The sequence below is a fragment of the Triticum aestivum genome, chromosome 4B, assembly GCF_018294505.1.
Source record: "Triticum aestivum cultivar Chinese Spring chromosome 4B, IWGSC CS RefSeq v2.1, whole genome shotgun sequence".
NCBI classification, from domain to species: Eukaryota; Viridiplantae; Streptophyta; class Magnoliopsida; order Poales; family Poaceae; genus Triticum; species Triticum aestivum.
The window spans coordinates 592,909,791-592,929,676 of NC_057804.1; positions in this window are offsets into that span (position 1 = coordinate 592,909,791).

A 19,886-nucleotide genomic window follows, 5' to 3' on the forward strand; every position below is an offset into this window, starting at 1 on the left:
AGCAGCGAGGATCTCCTCATAAACCATACAGTAGAGTAACATCCCGCCAGAAACAACAATACGGTATTTACAGTCTTCGAGACTTTCGCCTCAAATAATAGGCGCAAGCGAGCTCAATGCAGCCTCGCCGAAGTTTGCCACGTGGCAACAATAAACCCACGGGGCGACACGGCTATAACTTACTATGCCAGTGACGAACCTCAATTCCGAACAGTCCGGACACCAGCCGCTTTGGTCCTTAGTCCAATTGTGGACGGCTTCCAGCTCACTAAAGTGCTCATGGACAGCGGAAGCAGACTAAACCTCATCGATGAGGAAACCCTTAACAAGATGGAAATTGACAAGAGCCGCATTGAGCAAAGCAGCACGACCTTCAGGGGAAGTATCCCTAGTCGGGAGGCGCGATGCACAGGAAAAATCACACTAGATGTGGTATTCGGCACGACGAAGAATTACAGGTCCGAAGAAATTACATTCCAAGTGGCCCCGTTCAGCAGCGGATACCACGCCCTCTTAGGGCGGGACGCATTCACGAGTTTCCAGGCTATACCCCATTACGGGTACATAAAGCTCAAAATGCCCGGGCCCAACGGAATCATCACTCTAGCTAGTCATCCAGACGTCGCACTCCGCGCCGAAAATAAAACCGCCGCCCTCACCCTGGAGGCCTTATCAGAAGCCCTCGCGGCCAAAAAACTAACAACGCTGCGAGCAACAGTGGATAGAAACGACGTGATACTCGACAAGCGACCTAAGTCCACCTCCTTCAAACCCGCGGACGAGATAGTCAAATTACAGGTCCACCCAATGGACCCTACAAAGACAGCTTCCATTGGGACACTGTTCAACCCCACAATAGACGTCGCACTGCGAGATTTCCTACATGAGAATTGGGATATCTTTGCCTGGCACCCTTCAGACATGTCGGGCATCCCACGCAGGCTGGCCGAACACAGCCTCAATATACTGAAAGGATACACGCTAGTCAAGCAGACTCTTAGGCGCTTCTCAGAGCCTAAGCGGCAAGCCATGGGAGACGAGCTAGCCAAGCTACTCGAGGCCGGATTCATCAGAGACATCAAACATCCGGATTGGCTAGCAAACTTGGTAATGGTACCAAAGAAGGACAAATCCTGGTGCCTATGTGTCGATTTCAAGGACCTCAATAAGGCTTGCCCTAAGGATCCCTTCCCCCTCCCCCGCATTGACCAAATCATCGACGCCACCGCAGGACACGACTCATTGTGTTTCCTCGATGAATACTCCGGATACCATCAAATCAAGATGGAGGAGTCCGACCAGGACGCAACGGCCTTCATTACGCCATACGGCCCCTTCTGTTTCAACACCATGACTTTCGGGCTCAAAAACGCCGGCGCAACCTATCAACGCATGATTCAGACATGCCTAGAAAAACAAATCGGCAAGACAGTAGAGGCCTACATAGACGACGTGGTCATCAAAACAAGACACATTGAAACTTTAATAGATGACTTGAGGCTTACGTTCGACAATCACCAAACATATGACATCAAGCTCTACCCGGAGAAATATGTCTTCGGTGTACCCTCCGGGAAATTGCTCGGCTTCATCATTTCCAATAGAGGAATTGAAGCAAATCCGGCAAAAATCTGAGCTCTATCACAGTTGGCTATCCCAACAGACCTCAAGCAGATCCAGAAACTAACTAGATGTGTGGCTGCCCTAAGCCGCTTTATCTCCCGCTTAGGAGAAAAGGCACTACCTCTTTATCGCCATTTTCGACGCACCAAACACTTCAAGTGGACGGATGCGGCCACGGCCGGACTGGAAGAAATAAAGGCACTCTTGGCCACCAACCCAGTCCTGACTGCGCCAAATACTGGTGAACCCATGCTATTATACATAGCCGCAACAAACCAAGTTGTAAGCACAGTGCTCGTCATCAAACGAGAAGCAGACAGACACAAGTTCCCGCTCCAAAAGCCGGTATATTACGTGTCCACTGTCCTCACTCCATGCAAATCTCGGTACCCACACTATCAAAAGATAGCGTACGCGGTCTTCATGGCATCCCGAAAACTATGACACTACTTTCAAGAGTGTTCGATCACGGTGGCCTCTGAAGTACCACTCAATGGTATAATAAATAACCGCGATGCAACAGGCCAAATTGCTAAATGGGCTATTGAGCTCCTTCCGTTCGACATAACATACAAACCACGGCGGGCCATTAAGTCGCAAGTGCTGGCTGACTTCATTGCCGAATGGACAAAAGCCTGATGACCCACAAGTGTAGGGGATCTATCATAGTCCTTTCGATAAGTAAGAGTGTCGAACCCAACGAGGAGCAGAAGGAAATGATAAGCGGTTTTCTGTAAGGTTTTCTGCAAGCACTAAAATTGTAGGTGATAGATAGTTTTGTGATAAGATAAATAGTAATGAGTAACAAATAAGCAAAGTAAATAAAGTGCAGCAAGGTGTCCCAATCCTTTATGTAGCAAAGGATAAGCCTGGACAATTTCTAATAATGAGGAAGGAGCTCCCGAGGACACATGGGAATTATCGTCAAGCTAGTTTTCATCATGCTCATATGATTCCCGTTCGGTACTTTGATAATTTGATATGTGGGTGGACCGGTACTTGGGTACTGCCCTTACTTGGACAAGCAGCCCACTTATGATTAACCCCTATTGCAAGCATCCGCAACTAGAAAAGAAGTATTAAGGTAAACCGAACCACAATATTAAACATATGGATCCATATCAGCCCCTAACGAAGCAACGCATAAACTAGGGTTTAAGCTTCTGTCACTCTAGCAACCCATCATCTACATATTACTTCCCGATGCCTTCCTATAGGCCCAAATAATGGCGAAGTGTCATGTAGTCGACATTCACATAACACCACTAGAGGAAAAGGCAACATACATCTCATCAAAATATCGAACGAATACCAAATTCACATGACTACTAATAGCAAGACTTCACCCATGTCCTCAGGAACAAACGTAACTACTCACAAAGCATATTCATGTTCATAATCAGAGGAGTAATAATATGCATAAAGGATCTGAACATATGATCTTCCACCAAGTAAACCAATTAGCATCAACTACAAGGAGTAATCAACACTACTAGCAACCCACAGGTACCAATTTGTGGTTTTGATACAAGAGATGAAGTAGGGTTTTGGGAGGAGATGGTGCTGGTGAAGATGTTGATGGAGATTGACCCTCTCCCGATGAGAGGATCGTTGGTGATGACATTGGTGATGATTTCCCCCTCCCGGAGGGAAGTGTCCCCAGTAGAACAGCTCCGCCAGAGCCCTAGATTGATTCTGCCAAGGTTCCGCCTCGTGGCGGCGGAGTTTCGTCCCGTAAGCTTGTCCACGATTTTTTCTAGGGTAAAAGCTCTAATATATCAGAAGATAGACACCGGAGGACCACCAGGGGGCCCAGGAGATAGGGGTCGCGCCCTATAGGGGGGGCGCCCTCCTCTCTCCTGGACAGGGTGTGGGCCCCCTGGTGTATTTCTTTCGCTCGAAAATTCTTATTAAATCCAAAAAGATGTTTCGTGGAGTTTTAGGACTTTTGGGGTTGTGCAGAATAGGTTTCCAATGTTTGCTCCTTTTCGAGCCAGAATTCCAGCTGCCGGCATTCCCCCTCTTCATGGTAAACCTTGTAAAATAAGAGAAAATAGCCATAAGTATTGAGGTATAACGTGTAATATCAGCCCATAAAGCAATAAATATTGATATAAAAGCATGATGCAAAATGGACGTATCAACTCCCCCAAGCTTAGACCTCGCTTGTCTTCAAGCGGAAGCCGAAATCGAAAAATATGTCCACATGTTTAGAGATAGAGGTGTCAATAAAAATAAATTATGGACATGAGGGCAACATGATCATTCTTATAACAACACATAAATAGATTTTTGTTATATGATTTCTCATGCTCAAGTAACAATCAATTCACAATGTCAAGTATGGTTCAAAAACTTCATTGGGAACTAATAAACTATAATCTCAGTCATTGAAGCAATTGCAATTTATCATAACATCAAAAAGAGTCAACAATAGAGCTTTTCAGCAAGCTCACATACTCAACTATCTCGTAGTCTTCTACAATTTCTAACACTCACGCAGTACTTGTGGTTATGGAGTTTCAGCCGAACACTGAGAAAGATAGGGGCTTATTGTGTTGCCTCCCAATGTATTCACCTTTAGGTGATGTCAATAATAATACCCCATGCTAACTTACATCCAATTGGATATATATATCATGATCTTTCAAACACGAGGAGCTTGCCAAAGGATAAAAATAAAAAGGGAAAGATGAGGATCCCCTTGACTCAAGCATAAAGTAACACTACAAAAAAAATACACTTTCCTGATGATACTTGTTTGTCACAGTAGGTCGCGTTTTCTGTCATGCATGTACATCCATGACAAATTTATGACAGAATCAAGATAGTCATACCTGTGCTGTCGTAGAAGTGTTCCATGACATTACCAAAATTATCATCACGGAAGTGTCCACTTCCATGACGATAAATCGCGCGTCACAGAAGTGCTTTAGTCAAGGGTGACCGACACGTGGCATCCACCGTAACAGAACATCGTTAAGCTATCAGGTCGGATTTTGGATCTGATAACCCGATAACAGCCACGACCAATGCCGATTTTCCACATGTAAAATTCTCATTGGCTGACGGATCCACGCGTTAGCTCTGCGTTGGCACAGGTGTCACTCATCCAACGGTCGAGATGACTATGATATGTTGACACGTGGACCGGCCCAAAAGTGGCCCACAAAGTTTAAATGGGCCGGCCCAACCGAAGGCCCATAAGATTTAGCGGGCCATAATGGGCCGGCCCAGCTAAAGACCCACAAAATTTAGCGGACCATAATGGGTCGGCCCAGCTAAAGGCCCACACGAATTTGCAGACCATAATGGGCCGGCCCAGCTAAAGGCCCACAAGATTTTGCGGACCATAATGGGCCGGCCCAGCTAAAGGCCCACAAGATTCTGCAGACCATAATGGGCTGGCCCAGCTAATGGCCCAACATTCTCTGTCAAATCGGCCGGTCAACGGCCTGTCCTAAACTTGTCATCAATGCGGCCCATGGTCACTTCTGGCCCGATAACTGTCCGCAAAGTAATTGGGCCGAATTACGGCCCGGTGTATTTCCGGCTTGTTAAAGGTCCGGCTTCATTTGGACCCATTTACAGGCCATCAAAACTTTCGGCCCATAAACGACCGTAAAGGATTTGGGTCATATTCGGCCATGTCTGACATTCGGCCTGTTAGAGGCCCACTATAGATTTGGGCCACTTTCGGCCTGTTGTCATTTCCGGCCTGTTAACGCCGGACGTAAACCATGGGCCATATGTGGCCCAACGTCATATCGGGCCCATTAACGGCCCATATAAAAATGGCGATAATCTAGCCCGACCGAAGTTCCGGCCCGTTAAAGGCCCGTGTATTAGGTCGGCGCATTTACGGCCCGTCCGAATTTCGGCCTGTCAAAGATCCGCATCGTAAATGGGCCACCATTTCGGCCTGCTAAGTCCAGTGGGTTATTTGGCACAATCAGGGCCCAATCTCACTTTCGGTCTATTAAAGGCCCATGTTTTTATGGGCTCGAGATATTTACACCTGTAAAAGGCCTCATTTTACTGAGGGCCCAAATTATGTTTAGGCCTGTTAAAGGCCCACTATGGGCACAGGCTTACCAGAAAAATATGAAAGCTTATGCTGATTTAGGCCCAGATATTTTTAGTGGGCTACATGCCAATTTCGGCCCGTAATCGTTTTTAGCCCAATTGGAATGGGCCCGACGAATGTTGGCATGTTGGGCTCCTACGAAGCTTTCGGCCGAATACATTACTAAGATAAACCTACACTATACAAAAATAGCGTCGTAATTACTGCAGCCTGTGGCAGCATCATAAATGTTGTATCACAACAAAATAAATTCCAACCATACAACAAAAGGCCTGTTGGCATAAAGTTTACAGTCCTTCCAGATAAAAGCACCATCAGATGTATAGAAGCACAGATCATTTGACCTGAGTGCTAATGTTTCAGGCTGTAGAATCTGATGGAGCAGCACGATCTCCACCTTTTTTCCGCCATTGCTCTTGAACAACGAAGCGAATGTCTGATAGTCTGGTTTCAAAACCATTCATATCTTGACGACATTTCTCAACCACTATTCTTGTTTCCGAAACAACGTCCATTAGGGATTGGACTTGTGTCTGGAGCACAGATATATCACTCTGTCTAGCAGGAAGATTTTGTTCAGAAGGCGATTTGGACGAGGTTACCTTGACAACCAACCCAGAATTACGCAGGAAGGTGCTTTTTGCACTGTTAGTGGAGAGATACTGACGCACTGCAGCAAGAGGTGACATTGTGCCTGTCGTAGCCTCGTCACCTTCAGGTGGTTGTGGCTGTTCAATCATTTGTTCCATAGCTTCCTGAAAGTTTGAACTTGTAGATTAGTGTACCAGATAATTTACTAATGAGACAAAAACAAACAAAGTAGGTTAAACGTTTATACATAACTTATTTTGGTGAACTACTGTAATACATTAGCATGTATTGTAGTGCCAACTACATAATAAAATCACTTTCGGAACATATGTCCATGTAGCATGCCTACTGTATTGTCTATTTCCTCACATTCGTTGACATCTAAGGATAAAGAGACATGGTTTAAAGTAGGATGAACATAGTATGACATCATTCATATCATGGGCAAACAGATATAAAACAAACAGGCTATTTTATCATTGTGTGCGCACGTGAACATAACAACTAGATTACAGATCAAGACCAAAAGAATATCCTTCATCTCTTTTAAACCATGTAAGGTGAAATGATACGTTAAGACAACTGTGTATAAAAGTGAACAGAGTAACTGACATTGGCTGCAAACCAAGTAGTTAAATGAACACATCGCAGTACCAATCAGTTCAAGGCAGGAGGAGTAAGGACTTACAACAGCGGCTTGAACTGGTGTGCTCATGCCCTTCATCTTGCTGGTGTGGCAATCCTTGAAGATTTGCACTGCATTCGGTTCAGGTTCTTTTTGGTCCGCACGGGCTTTCCTCTGTATTTGGAACAAGTCAATATAGATACGATAATATGGCACACAAAAAAGAAGGAAGTAGCAGCTATTTACAAGAGCCTCGCAGTGTGCAATATAGCTACGAGATCCTGTTGTCTGTTGGAATTTCACTTTAGAACGGTTGGTTTTGTTCTTCAAACAGTTAGCCTAGAACAAGATACACTTGTAAGGCACATACATAAATACAAGTTCAATATGTGGTCTGATCAAATACATATAGCCTACCTGATACTTTGGATCAGACCAGTGTTTAACGAGGGCTGTCCAGTCTTCATCTGTAATATATTCCACTGGAGATGTTTGGGCGATTTCATTGTTAGCCTTGCCTTCAAAGTGAGATTTTCTAAGGTGGTACCGATACTGTCGCAGAGCAGACTGAAAAACATGAGTGCATGCTTGTTTAGTTGCATCATCTTTCGGATCCAACTTGAACCTCATCTGTTGAAAAAAGAATGTGAGTCTTATTAGGAGGAAGCTAGAAAGTATGGGACAGAGCAAGACAATATTACTAATTGCGATGAATAACATTACTTACGGATAAATGGTCAAGGAAGGTGTTAAACTGGGTATTGTCTTTCTCATTCCTGTACTGGATCCACGTTGGGAGGATACGTGCATGACACCTAACGGCAACGGCTGCCTCTGATACTAACTTGGCTGACTCTGTAGCATCACGTGGCCTTTTTAAACCTGCCTCAAAATGGATCTCCATTCTTCCTCCTTTAGATTTTGTTAATCTGTCAAGCATTATCCCTGATGTCTGTTTCCGCTTGCGCCGTGGTGCTAGTTCAACAACGAATATGGAAAGTGTTAGTGTACATCAAACTGTGAGAGTACATATAAAGGAGCATGCAACTGCAACTTGACTCGGTCAGGTACCGTCTTGGTGTTGATGCTCATGAGGTTCATCTGATCTTGCCAAGTCCTGTTGTGTCAGCAGTGCTTCAGAAGTAGTGTTAGGTGTGAAGGCAGCTTGGGAACTGGCCAGTTCCGGAGCAAACGAACGAGTAACTGGTTGAGATGCTGGTACAATTGAAGCGGATGCTGCAGCTGGTGGAGCAGGTGATACTGTGTTTGTAGATTTAGCCGGTGGACTTGGACCTTCTACTGCACTATAAGTACCAGCAGAATCTCGACGGCAGATCCTTTTCCGTTTCACCCGACGAGTAACAGCACTCCCTACTATATTATTTTCCTTGCTCTTTTTTGACTTTGCCATGTCAAGCTGTACCCACAACACAAAAGAATAAAATCACTCTTCAGAACTCATTGATGCATGATACAGACAAGCAATACTTTGATGTAAGACAACCGTATGAGGATGGAATATGTAAGAAAAACAGGACGACATGACATATTCACAGCTACGATGTGCAAACTAAGCAGAAGGATTTTCAAGAAAATAGAAGTAATGCAAGCTAGACACCATATGAAAGATGCAACCAATATTACTCTGCCAAGTTAAAAGTGTCTTGTCATAAGTGGCAATTCGAAAAATTAGAAGCAGTACAACGTAGAAATCAATGCAAGATGCAACCACTATCAAACTGCCATGTTAAAAGCGTCCAATCATGAGTGACTGATGCGGGATACACAACAGCAGTACTTTGATGTAAGAACATGGTATGATAGATAGATGCAGTGTATTCTAGACACAGAAAGCCATGTCATATGCACATGTATAACGTATAAACTCGGCAGGTGCAATTTAATCAAAATAGAAGAAATACAGGCTAGACAACATAGGCAACATGAAACCAATTATCACACTGTCAACTTAGAGCAAGCACCTGCGATGGTGGAGTACGGGAGATGAACTCATCATGTAGACTTGGGACTTCAACTTCATTAGCAGTAGAAGTGGCAAATCTAGAGAGTCTCTGTTTGCGTTGGTCCGGAGGACCACCAACATCCCCTAACTTACTCTTTTCCTTCCTATTTTCTGATATTGCCTTATGAAGTCAAAACCACAAGAAGATGAATAAAATTAGCTCTGCATAACTGGTTGATGCATGATACAGACGAACACTACTTTGATGTAAGGCAAGCGCAGGATAGGAGGATGGAATATATACAAAAAAAGACAGCGTTTCATATTCACACGTACGATAGGAGGATGGAATATGTATGAAAAAACAGTAAGCTGAAGGCATTTCAACAAAATTAGAAGAAATGAAAGCTAGGCACCATATGAACACGCAACCAATATCACTCTATCAGGTAAAAAGTGTCTCGTCGTAAGTGCCATTTCAAGAAATTAGAAGCAGTACAAGCTAGAAGACAATGCAAGATGCAACCTACATCACAGTCCCAAGTTAAATGTGTCTTATGGGTAAGTGATCGTTGCAGGTATAAGTTGTAAGCTACGCAGATGCAATTCAACATAATCAGAAGCAATACAAACTAGACATCATACGGAAAACGCAACCACATATAACAGTTCCAAGTAAGAGCAAGCACCTGTGATGGTGGAGTAGGGGAGATGTGCTCATCATGTACACGTATGTTCTAGAAACAGGAACACGTGTCATATTCACAGGCATTATGTGTAAAGTAAGCAGATGCAATTCAAGTTAGAAGCAATACAAGCTAGACATCATACGCAACATGCAACCACATATAATAGTGCCAAGTTAGAGCAAGCACCTGTGATGGTGGAGTAGGGGAGATGTGCTCATCATCTACACAGCTACGTTGACTGTCTAGCCTTGCGTTGTCTTGCGAATCTTGTTGGGAGGATGGCGGAGTAGAATCTGTAGAGAACCTCCGTTTCAGTTGCTCGGAAGGACCACCATCATCCAATGCCTTGCCAATTTCCTTCAGCTTTATTGATTTTGCATTGTGAGGTCATACCGACAAGAAAAAGGAATATCATTCGCTCTTCAGAACTCATTCATGCATGATACTGACAAACACTACTCTGATGAAAGGCAAAGTCATGATACGAGGATGGAATATGTACGAAAAAATGGACGGCTTGACATATTCACACCTATGATGTGGTAACTAAGCAGAAGGCACTTCAACAAATTAGAAACACTGCAAGACACCATATGGAAGGTGCAATCAATATCACTCTGCCAAGTTAAAACTGTCTCGTCATAGGTGGCGTTCATCAAACTAGAAGCAATACATGCTAGAAATCATATTCAAGACGCAAACCAATATCACACTGCCAACTTAAAGGTGTCCCATCATAAGTGACTGATGCAGGATACACAAGAAGAGTAGTTTCATGTAAGAACATGGTGTGATAGACAGATATAGTATGTACCAAAAACAGGAAAGCGTGTCATATTCACATGTATCATGTGTAAGCTAAGCAGATGCAGTTTACACTAATTAGGAGCAATACGAGCTAGACACCATATGCAACATGCAACCAGATATCACACTGCCAAGTTAGAGCAAGCACCTTGGATGGTGGAGTAGGGGAGCGGAGACTTGGACCTTGTAATGCACTATCAGTACAAGGAGAATCGGTACAGATGCTCCGTTTACGTTGCTGCAGAGGACCACCATCATCGCCTTCCTTACTCTTTTCCTTCCTCTTTCTTGATTTTGCCTTGTCAAGTCAAACCCACAAGAAAAAGGAATAAAATTTGCTCTTCAGAACTCATTGATGCATGATACTGACGAACACTACTTTCATGTAAGGCAGCCGCATGATAGGAGGATGGAATATGTATGAAAAACAGGACGGCGTGACATATTGACATGTATGATGTATAAAGTGTAAACTAAGCACAAGGTGCTTGAACTTGTTAGAATCGATGCAAGCTAGAAACCATATGAAAGATGAAACCAATATCACTCTGCCAAATTAAAAGGGTGCCCTAACAAATGTATTTGACCAAATTAGAAGCAATACATGGCAACAGGCTAGAAATAATATGCAATATGCAACGAATAAAGGTGACTCATCGTAAGTGATTGATGCAGGATACAGAAGAGAGGTAGTTTCATGTAAGAACAAGGTTAACACATAGATGCAGTGTGTACCAAAAATAGGAAGGCATGTCATATTCACAGGTATAGTGTGTAAACTAAGCAGATGCAATTTACCCTAATTAGAAGCATTACAAGCTAGACACCGTATGCAACATGCAACCACATATCACACTGCGAAGTTAGAGCAAGCACCTGTGATGGTGGTGTAGGGGAAGTGCGGTCTTCAGGTACAGAGCTACGTTCAATATCTTCATTTAGGCTTGCTGTTTCTTGAGAATCATGTGGAGAGGATGAAATTGCATTCTTTATAAGAGTATTGCGTCTCATATTAACCCACGCGCGTGACTGTCTCATCATAAGCGATAGATGCAGGATACACAAGAACAGTAGTTTGATGTAAGAACATGGTGTGATAGGCAGATGTAGTATGTACCAAAAACAGGAAGGCGTGTCATATTCACATGTATAATGTGTAAGCTAAGGAGATGCAATTTAACAAATTAGGAGCATTGATGAGGGATACACAAGAAAAGTAGTTTGATGTAAGAACATGGTTAATAGAAAGACGTAGTATGTACCAAAAACAGGAAGGCATGTCATATTCACAGGTATAATGTGTTAACTAAGCAGATGCAATTTACCCTAATTAGAAGCATTACAAGGTAGACACCATATGCAACATGCAACCACATATCACACTGCCAAGTAAGAGCAAGCACCTGCGATGGTGGTGTGGGGGAATTGCGGTGATCAACTAGAGAGCTACGTTGACTATCTTCATTTAGCCTTGCTGTTTCTTGAGAATCATGTGGGGAGGATGACACTGCACTCTTTAAACGAGTAGGGCGTCTCACAGTAACCCACCCGGGTGACTGTCTCATCATAAGTGATTGACGAGGGATACAAAAGAGCATTAGTTTGATGTACGAACATGGTTAATAGACATATGTAGTATGTATCAAAAACAGGAAGGCATGTCATTATGAAAGGTATAATGTGTAAAGTAAGCAGATGCAATTTAACCAAATTGGAAGCAATACAAGCTAGACACCATATGCAACATGCAACCACATTTGACAGCGCGAAGTTAAAGCAAGCACCTGGGATGGTTGTGTGTGGCAATTGAGATCATCAACTGCAGAGCTACGTTTACTGTCTCCAACTGCTGACACTGCACCCATTAGAGCGCTGAAACGCTTAGTGCTTATCTTCGAATTACACTGGAGCGACTTCTGTCTTTTCTTTTCTGCATTCATCAACACTGCGTCAGAGTCTGAAATACCCATGCATAAAAAAACAATAGTGTGAGTATGGGTGAAGTGTGTGCACAATTAGTACAGTGTAAAGGTAGCAGATAGCAGGTCGGTGAGAAATAAATGACGGGAGACATATGATAGCTCTACAACATGCACGGCACACTAAATTACTACAGGATTCTATGAAAATAACAGTCGACTGAAAGCAAATAGGTCAGTCCATTTTTTCTGCACCGTCCGATGTACAAAGAACGGGCAGATCGCCTTCATCTACCTCCAGCCAGTCAGTGTTGACGATCTTCCTCGAAACGCCAGCGACCACCGGCCCAGTATTCCTCCCCTGCCTGCGCCCTCCCCTCGACCTCACCGCACCGCCGTGCTTGGCACCGCCCCCGGCCATCCATTCAAGCCCCGCCGACCTCCAGATCGGGCGCAAGCAGCTCCTGCGCCCCACACCCCTATGATAGACACCGATGCGCCGCTTCCCCGGGGAACAGGCGGACTAGGTGCTCCGCGCGCCTAAGCGGGTGCTGCTTCTTTTAATTGCGGTTCGGCTGACCCTGAATTGAAATCCAGGCGGGCTACTGACCTCTAGCAAAGGTGAAATAGTAAAAGGGAGGAAACCTTGTGCATTTAGTATCACGAAGAAGATGCAGTAAGAAGCGCTCTACTAGTTTCTTTCGTGGGATGAATACGGTGTGAGCGGAGACGTAAGATTTGCACGAATAAGGGAAGAGGAGTACCTCTTTCTGCTGGCAGTGTTGTGTCCTCCTTCTGTTTTTCCGACGATCTTCTTGTTGTTCGCCGGAAACCAGAAGTTGTGGAGGACGGTGCAGCCTTGGACGAACCCATGGCCAAGTTGTTGAGTGTGGTGCGGTGGCCGTCTGTCGGCGGCGGGGAAGCAGATCCGAGGCGGCGAACGACGGCGTAGCGGGAACAGCTCCGGTGCGGTGGACGGTTGCGACAGTGGAGCCGCAGCAGTGAGGCGCAGGACGGCGTGGTCGGAGTGGTTCTGGTACGGCGCACATCGGCATCAGCGTCATGGAGGCAGCTCTGCCTCGGCTTCAGCTGCTAAGTCCTTGAGGGTCTTGCGGTTGCGGTTGCGTTGGACGACGACGTCGGGGTACCGGCTCCGGCGTGATGGAGGAGGGCGGCGGTGGATTGGCCTCTATGGGGTGGAGGACGGAGGAGGCTGTGGTTTCGCGGCTGGTGGAGAGGGCGTTTTCGCGCCCATGGAGTATGAATGGGGAAACGGAGGGAGGCTGGGAACTAAGGGGGAACAATGTTTCGGTTTGAGAGGCGCTTGTTTGAAATTTGGGGAAAGTTACAAACTTTGCCCCCATCTAAAATTTCAGACATATTGCGGGTTGGGGGTAGGACAGTCATGTCAGGTGTCCCAAATGTGGGCGGGATAGATTTCGGCCGAGCGCATGGGTGTTTAGGCGCCCATGGCGTATGAATGCTTCTCGGAGGCGGCTGAGACTGGCGTCTTGGTGAAGTTACAAACCTACCCCGGTTTAGACCTTTGGACATCGGGCCGATAGGCTACACGGGCCAGAGTCAGGACAGTAATTTCCTACCACCAAACATTAGTCTCGCGCGGTTTCGGGTGACCAGAGGCCTATTTGGCGCTTCGTTCAATATTTGGGAGCAGAAGCATTAACGTTTTCGGTTCTCTTGAATTGAACTTTCAGGATTTGTCAAACTTCACAAATCTTTACTCTTGAAAATCCTAAAGCTACGATTATTTTGGAATGGAGGGGGTACATTTGAATATACATTGTACACGAGTATATATTAAAAAATATGCAACTTACCTCAGTTCATGCATGGTTCCAGATATAATCTCCTTGGTTGCAAAAAATAAAAAGTTAGATATGCGTATGAATATATATAGCATGTTCAAACTCACAACAAAGATTGATGCCCCCTTTTACATCTGATTTACAAATGCCATTATCTCGGGTTCAAATAGATGAATGCACTTCCTATGAATTCGAATCTTCGAAACCCCCTTTATGTTGAATTCGACATGTATTCTATTTCGTAGCTAGCAATTTGGAATGTATCCATGCAAGTGACAAATGTATAAAGTGCTTCACACTAACAACATGGAGTGCACTAATTAATGTTTATATATGAATTGCAAAAGCATCCATTGCCTGTATTTCAAACCGCTCTCACTCTATGGATCGATAATATGAAATAAACACATGCACATGCTAGAATTCAATAGAGTATGGGTGTCTGATAGACCGATTTTCGTCCATACGCAATTTGCAAAATTCATGATCTCATCCAAAAATAATAATGCCATTTATATTTTAATTTAATGCGTAGAACCGCCTTTTACACGTAGATGCACTATGCCTCGCCCCGTTCTCACAAACGCGTTATATATCTCTCTATCTAACGCATAAGTGCACACACTTTATATGCATCGGCATTTCTCTTTCACACATGCTCACAATCTCTCTCAGGGTGTCGAGGTGTCTCACGCACATGCTCTCTCTGTTTCTCTCTCTCTCTTTCTGACTACTATGTACCACTCTTTTCACTAATCTCAGTTGGAAAACACTATTTCTCTCGCATGCATATATACACACGCACGGTCTCTACTAGCCCTCTATACGCACATATATGTGCCTACGTGTCTCCCGCACGCACATTATCTTTAGGCCTCTCTCGCACACATTGCCCCCCCCCGACACACCTCTCTCTTAGTAGTTGGCAGATATGATTTCATCATATCATTCGGAAGGATATCCCTGGCTGTTAGGCTGGATGGTAATACGAGGCAAAGTTTTACCCTAGTTCGGATCGGACCCTTGCAGTTGAAGAAAGAGCCTACTCCTGTTACTGTATATTAGTGATAGGGGTGTGTACAAAGTACACGTGAATACCAGGCATTGTGCGTGTGTGTATACTATCGACGAACTAGCCCCCAAGCTTGTATAACATACTAAGGGCCTAGGGTTACAAATCATATATAGTCGGCTTATCACCAGTGGGGATAGAGTCCTCCGCGACTCTGGTAGCTTCGTGTTGTACGCCGAGTCCTCCACATGGGTCTTCGTATAACACGTCTCGGTCCAACCTATATGTGGCGCAGGATGGAACCGACCCATGAGTCTTCATGTTGACCCACCACAACTAGAAATGATGTGCCCACCACACCACACACGCAATCGGCCACTAAGAAAATAAGCATATACAATAGTACAACGGTATCTAGCTCACGATACGTCTCCATATTTTGTTGATGACACTGACGGACTTTGCATTTGATGCGTGCTCCGTATTTTGTTGACGACACTTACGGTCATTGTATTTGAAGCGAAAGCACGATATGGTCACTGGACTTCAGAATAAGCTCATCACGGTCACCACATACATTTTGTCGTGCTAACCAACATGTGGTTGGATGGTTAGGAGGACAGTGGTTTCTCGAGCCCACCAAGGTTAAAGTCCCGGTGCTCGCATTTATCTTGTGTTAATTTCAGTATTTTCCGGCGATGCACGTTCAGTGGGAGGAGACGTTCCACTCGACTACGAGGCACCTATGGTGACTTCCTAAAATCTCAAGATCATATATGCTGGCCCACTCTCTCGAAGGTGCTCATAGGGGTAGGGTTCGCGTGTGTGCGCTTATAGCGGTGAGTGCTTGTGCGTATATATGAGCCCTTGCGTCTGTACCGTGTTAAACAATACATGTCATGATTATACGGTCACTGGCTCACCCGTACAACTCCGTATTTTGTTGATGACACAATCAATTGACCAGTCAAACGTTCCACGCGGCACAACTAGTGTTGCACCATTGGGGCGCGTAACCGTGGGGCCCACCTGTCAGCCCGTATATGAAAGAAAGAAATGGTAGTTTGAGTCCGTACTTTGTTAATAAAATAGGAGTGAATTTTAGGGTGATCATACGATCACTGGCTCACCATACAGCTCCGTAATTTGTTGATAACACGATCAATTGACCAGTCAAACGGTCCACATTCAGCAGCGCACATTACCATAGGGCCCACCCATCAGCGCGTATATGAAGGACACAAATGGTAATAAATTAGTGGTCGGTGGGTATTCGAAGTCGTGAGACCTCTGGTTGGCAGTCACGGGCGGTTGGGGGGCGTTCACTGGGCGGTGGGGTGGGGATCGCCGGAGAAAAAGCTCGGCGCGGGGGGGGGGGGGCTGCTAGAGGGATGGCCGATGCAGTGGAGGACCGGCGGGGGGGAGTGGTTTTGGGGAGGGCAGGCCGGCAGCGGGCGGCAGGGGCTGGCCGCTCAGGGGGTGTGGAGTTTGATGATAAACTGGAGGCCCTCGATTTCGTATCCAACGACTAGAAAATCTAATGACCAGAGATGAAAAAGTCAGTCGACGGACGTGTAGCCTCACCCTACATGTACACATGCACGCACGCAAGACATGCACGCATGCAAGCTTGCAACACTGACACGTACACATAACGTACACATGCAAGCACGCAAGACACACACGCATGCAGGCGTGCAACACTGACACATACACACGCACGCATGCTGGCATGCAACACCGACACGTACACATGCACTCAGGAACACACGCACGTATGCACCCATGCATGCCACACTGAAACGTACCCATGCACGCACGCAACACTCGCACGCCTGCATGCACACGACGCAAGACACACGCTCAACCTATACGTGCATGCACCCTTTGTTAAGGACATGGATTGTTACGGGTATTAATCAATCTTATCTGTGATAAGCAGAACATTGATGTTTGCAGCGGTCTTTATGAATCACAACGTATTGAACGTGCTATCAACATAGTAGGCTTATCTACATGAAAAAGATGACGTCACACTCAATGAACAATCATCGGTTTATGAAATGCCCGTTTCTGACCGCCCTGGCCCACCAAAGGTTCCTCTGCTGTGCGCTGCCTGCGTTGGGTCACTGACATGCAGGCCATGCACCCAAAGAGCCCACACGTCAGTGGAAGAACGACGCGGTGTCCTAGGTCAGAGTCGAGGGCGCCACTCGCTGCACGCCCGGCTGAACACGCCTCCGTGTCGCATTCAAACGCCTCCATGAAACCTGCCCATGTGGAAGCCGAGAAACCCACTCTGGACACACGTCCATTCATGACTGGGCCGGCGTTAAAGCAACACCGGCCGAGCTCCTCCCGTTCGCCGTCTATTTAATCTCCTATTTAAACGAGGCCAAACGCCGGCCAAGAATCGCACACCTCCGCCGCTCCCCTATCTCCTCCACCATTTTGTCCACTCTTACAATGGCTTACGAAGAGTAGTTATTCCGCATCCAAGCCGGCTGGGTAGCCCGCCGGATACGAGCTATGCAGCTCGCTGATCCACCTCCATCCCCTCGCCCAACGGAGCCACTTGCCGCCCCAAGCCGGGGCGCGCTTCAGCAACTCCCCGCTCCAGGCCAACTCGATGAGGAGCAGCGCATGGGTGTCGTTGCTGCCGTCCATGCCGCCGCCTCATACCGCGTCTCCCATTTCTGTGTCTGAGACTCCCATGTCGGCGGCCACGCCATGCAAGCAGCGACAGAAGCCGGGTGCGTGGAGAGTGACGAGTCGGCGGCCAGCGCCTCTGCGTCCGTCGCCATCATCGAGGAGAAGTAGAACACGGGAGGCCGCCGCCACTTGGGTCGCATGAAGGCCACCGCGGAGGCGACGCTGGCGTACACAGCAGGTGTCTTGCCGGATCCTTTTGTTGCGAGGACCTTCGTCGACCCCGCATGGGCTCCACAGAAGAGGGGAATGTTAGGATGAATTCGAGCTGGTGCCAGCTATGGCAAAGTAGTGGCCGGTGATGAACTCGAACCAGTACCGGCCACTATCATCTTCGGTACCACCTAATGATATCAGTTGGGCAGTGGGGAAGCGAGCCGTCCTTTGCACTGAAGCATATAGCTCTGGGGCTCCCGACAGTCCGGTGATCGTGCTCCCGGACATGAGGAACACAAATCGATCGGCACGCGACCATTTAAGCCAGCTATTATATACCTATGCTGTCAGAACTAGCACCGCGTAGTTCATTTGAATGTAATGAAATCCGTCATGTTTGTATGAAAATCCGGTATTTTATATGATTTCTGTCGTTGTTTATATGAAATATCAGTTTGTCTATGTGTTTGCGTGATTTTCGTCCGGTTGGATGGCGTAATTTGCGGGTTGCCGATCGGTCTGTGGGCAACTTGGGTGGCGTCGTGGGACAAAAAAACACAGCTCATGCGAGCTCGTCTCCAACATGCGCGCTGGAGGATGCATGACAGCATGAGGACCCGAGCCATTCCTCGTTCAGCGGTGGCAAAGGCACCGGTGGACAAAAGGGTCGCCAATATTTTGTCTACCCCGGGCAAGATCCAAACAGCCCCTCCCAACAGATTCAAATCCCTCGTTCGCCGTGGAATTTTGCCATGTGTTGTTTTCATGGACTAGCAAGATGCCCGTGCATTGCACGGAACATCAAGATGCATTTTTTACAAACTCCCGCATGCATGCAAGGGATAATTAATGTCCTCCTTTGCTAGTACCACGAGGCAAACACCATTAATATTGCATCGATTAGTGTTAGTGGCCTTGTATATCTGCAAATTGTAATTTTGATAGTGGCCTCTTGTATATAAAAATGGAGGGAGAAAGATGAGAGATAAGGTGAGGAGGAGTGGGGCGTGGTGGTGACTGGTGGTCGGACTGGGCGGAGGCATGCGGATGGACGGCGCATTATGTCTAGGTTTGTATCTCTCTCACACACACTACGTAGGTGGGGGACATGCACGAAGTGAAGAGGTGCACGCACAGCGCACGTACTCCCGTCTCTTTCCCAACCACACCCGCGCGGGTACATGGTGGATCTCATTTCTGTACGAAAAAGGCAGCCCACATGGTAATTTGGCACGTGTACTGGTTGTCCACTTGGTGGAGGGAGGATCGTTTACCACGGGTGAACAAACAAATTGCGACTTGACGTGTTATGTTAACAAAAGAGAGAAACCATGTGGGGCCTACCTTAGAGGCAAGGCTCTATACACTGGAGTACTTTTGATGTGTCCCGTCAACTCGTAAACAAGGAGAAGCTTGCATAGTACGCCGTCTCCCCCGCCCACGAGCGTGGTGGCTCGCAGGATGAGGCGAAGCTTGCTTACGAGTAGTAGTAGTAGTAGTAGTCCTACTACTGTACGCCTTACGCTCGCTCCCACGCCCACGCGAGCGGTGGCTCGCAGCACGAGGAGAAAATTTTACTCCCTCCGTCTAGGTGATGAGTAAGTCATCTTAGGTTGTGCACCGTGACCAAGGAGGAGGAGAAAACGAGAGAATTAATGTTCATTTGCTAATTAATAGCATTGCATGCAATGAACTAACCACTGCATGTCGTGTTTGGTAGTCTCAAGTCATTAAAAGCATGCACACCCACATCTCTTATTGGTTGATATGTCAAGAAACAAGAACGAGGTAGAATTTAATGCACCGCGCCTAAGTGTTTTGGGATTATTTGGTTTTCGTAAGATGACCACACACCTAGACGAAGGGAGTACTACTCCCT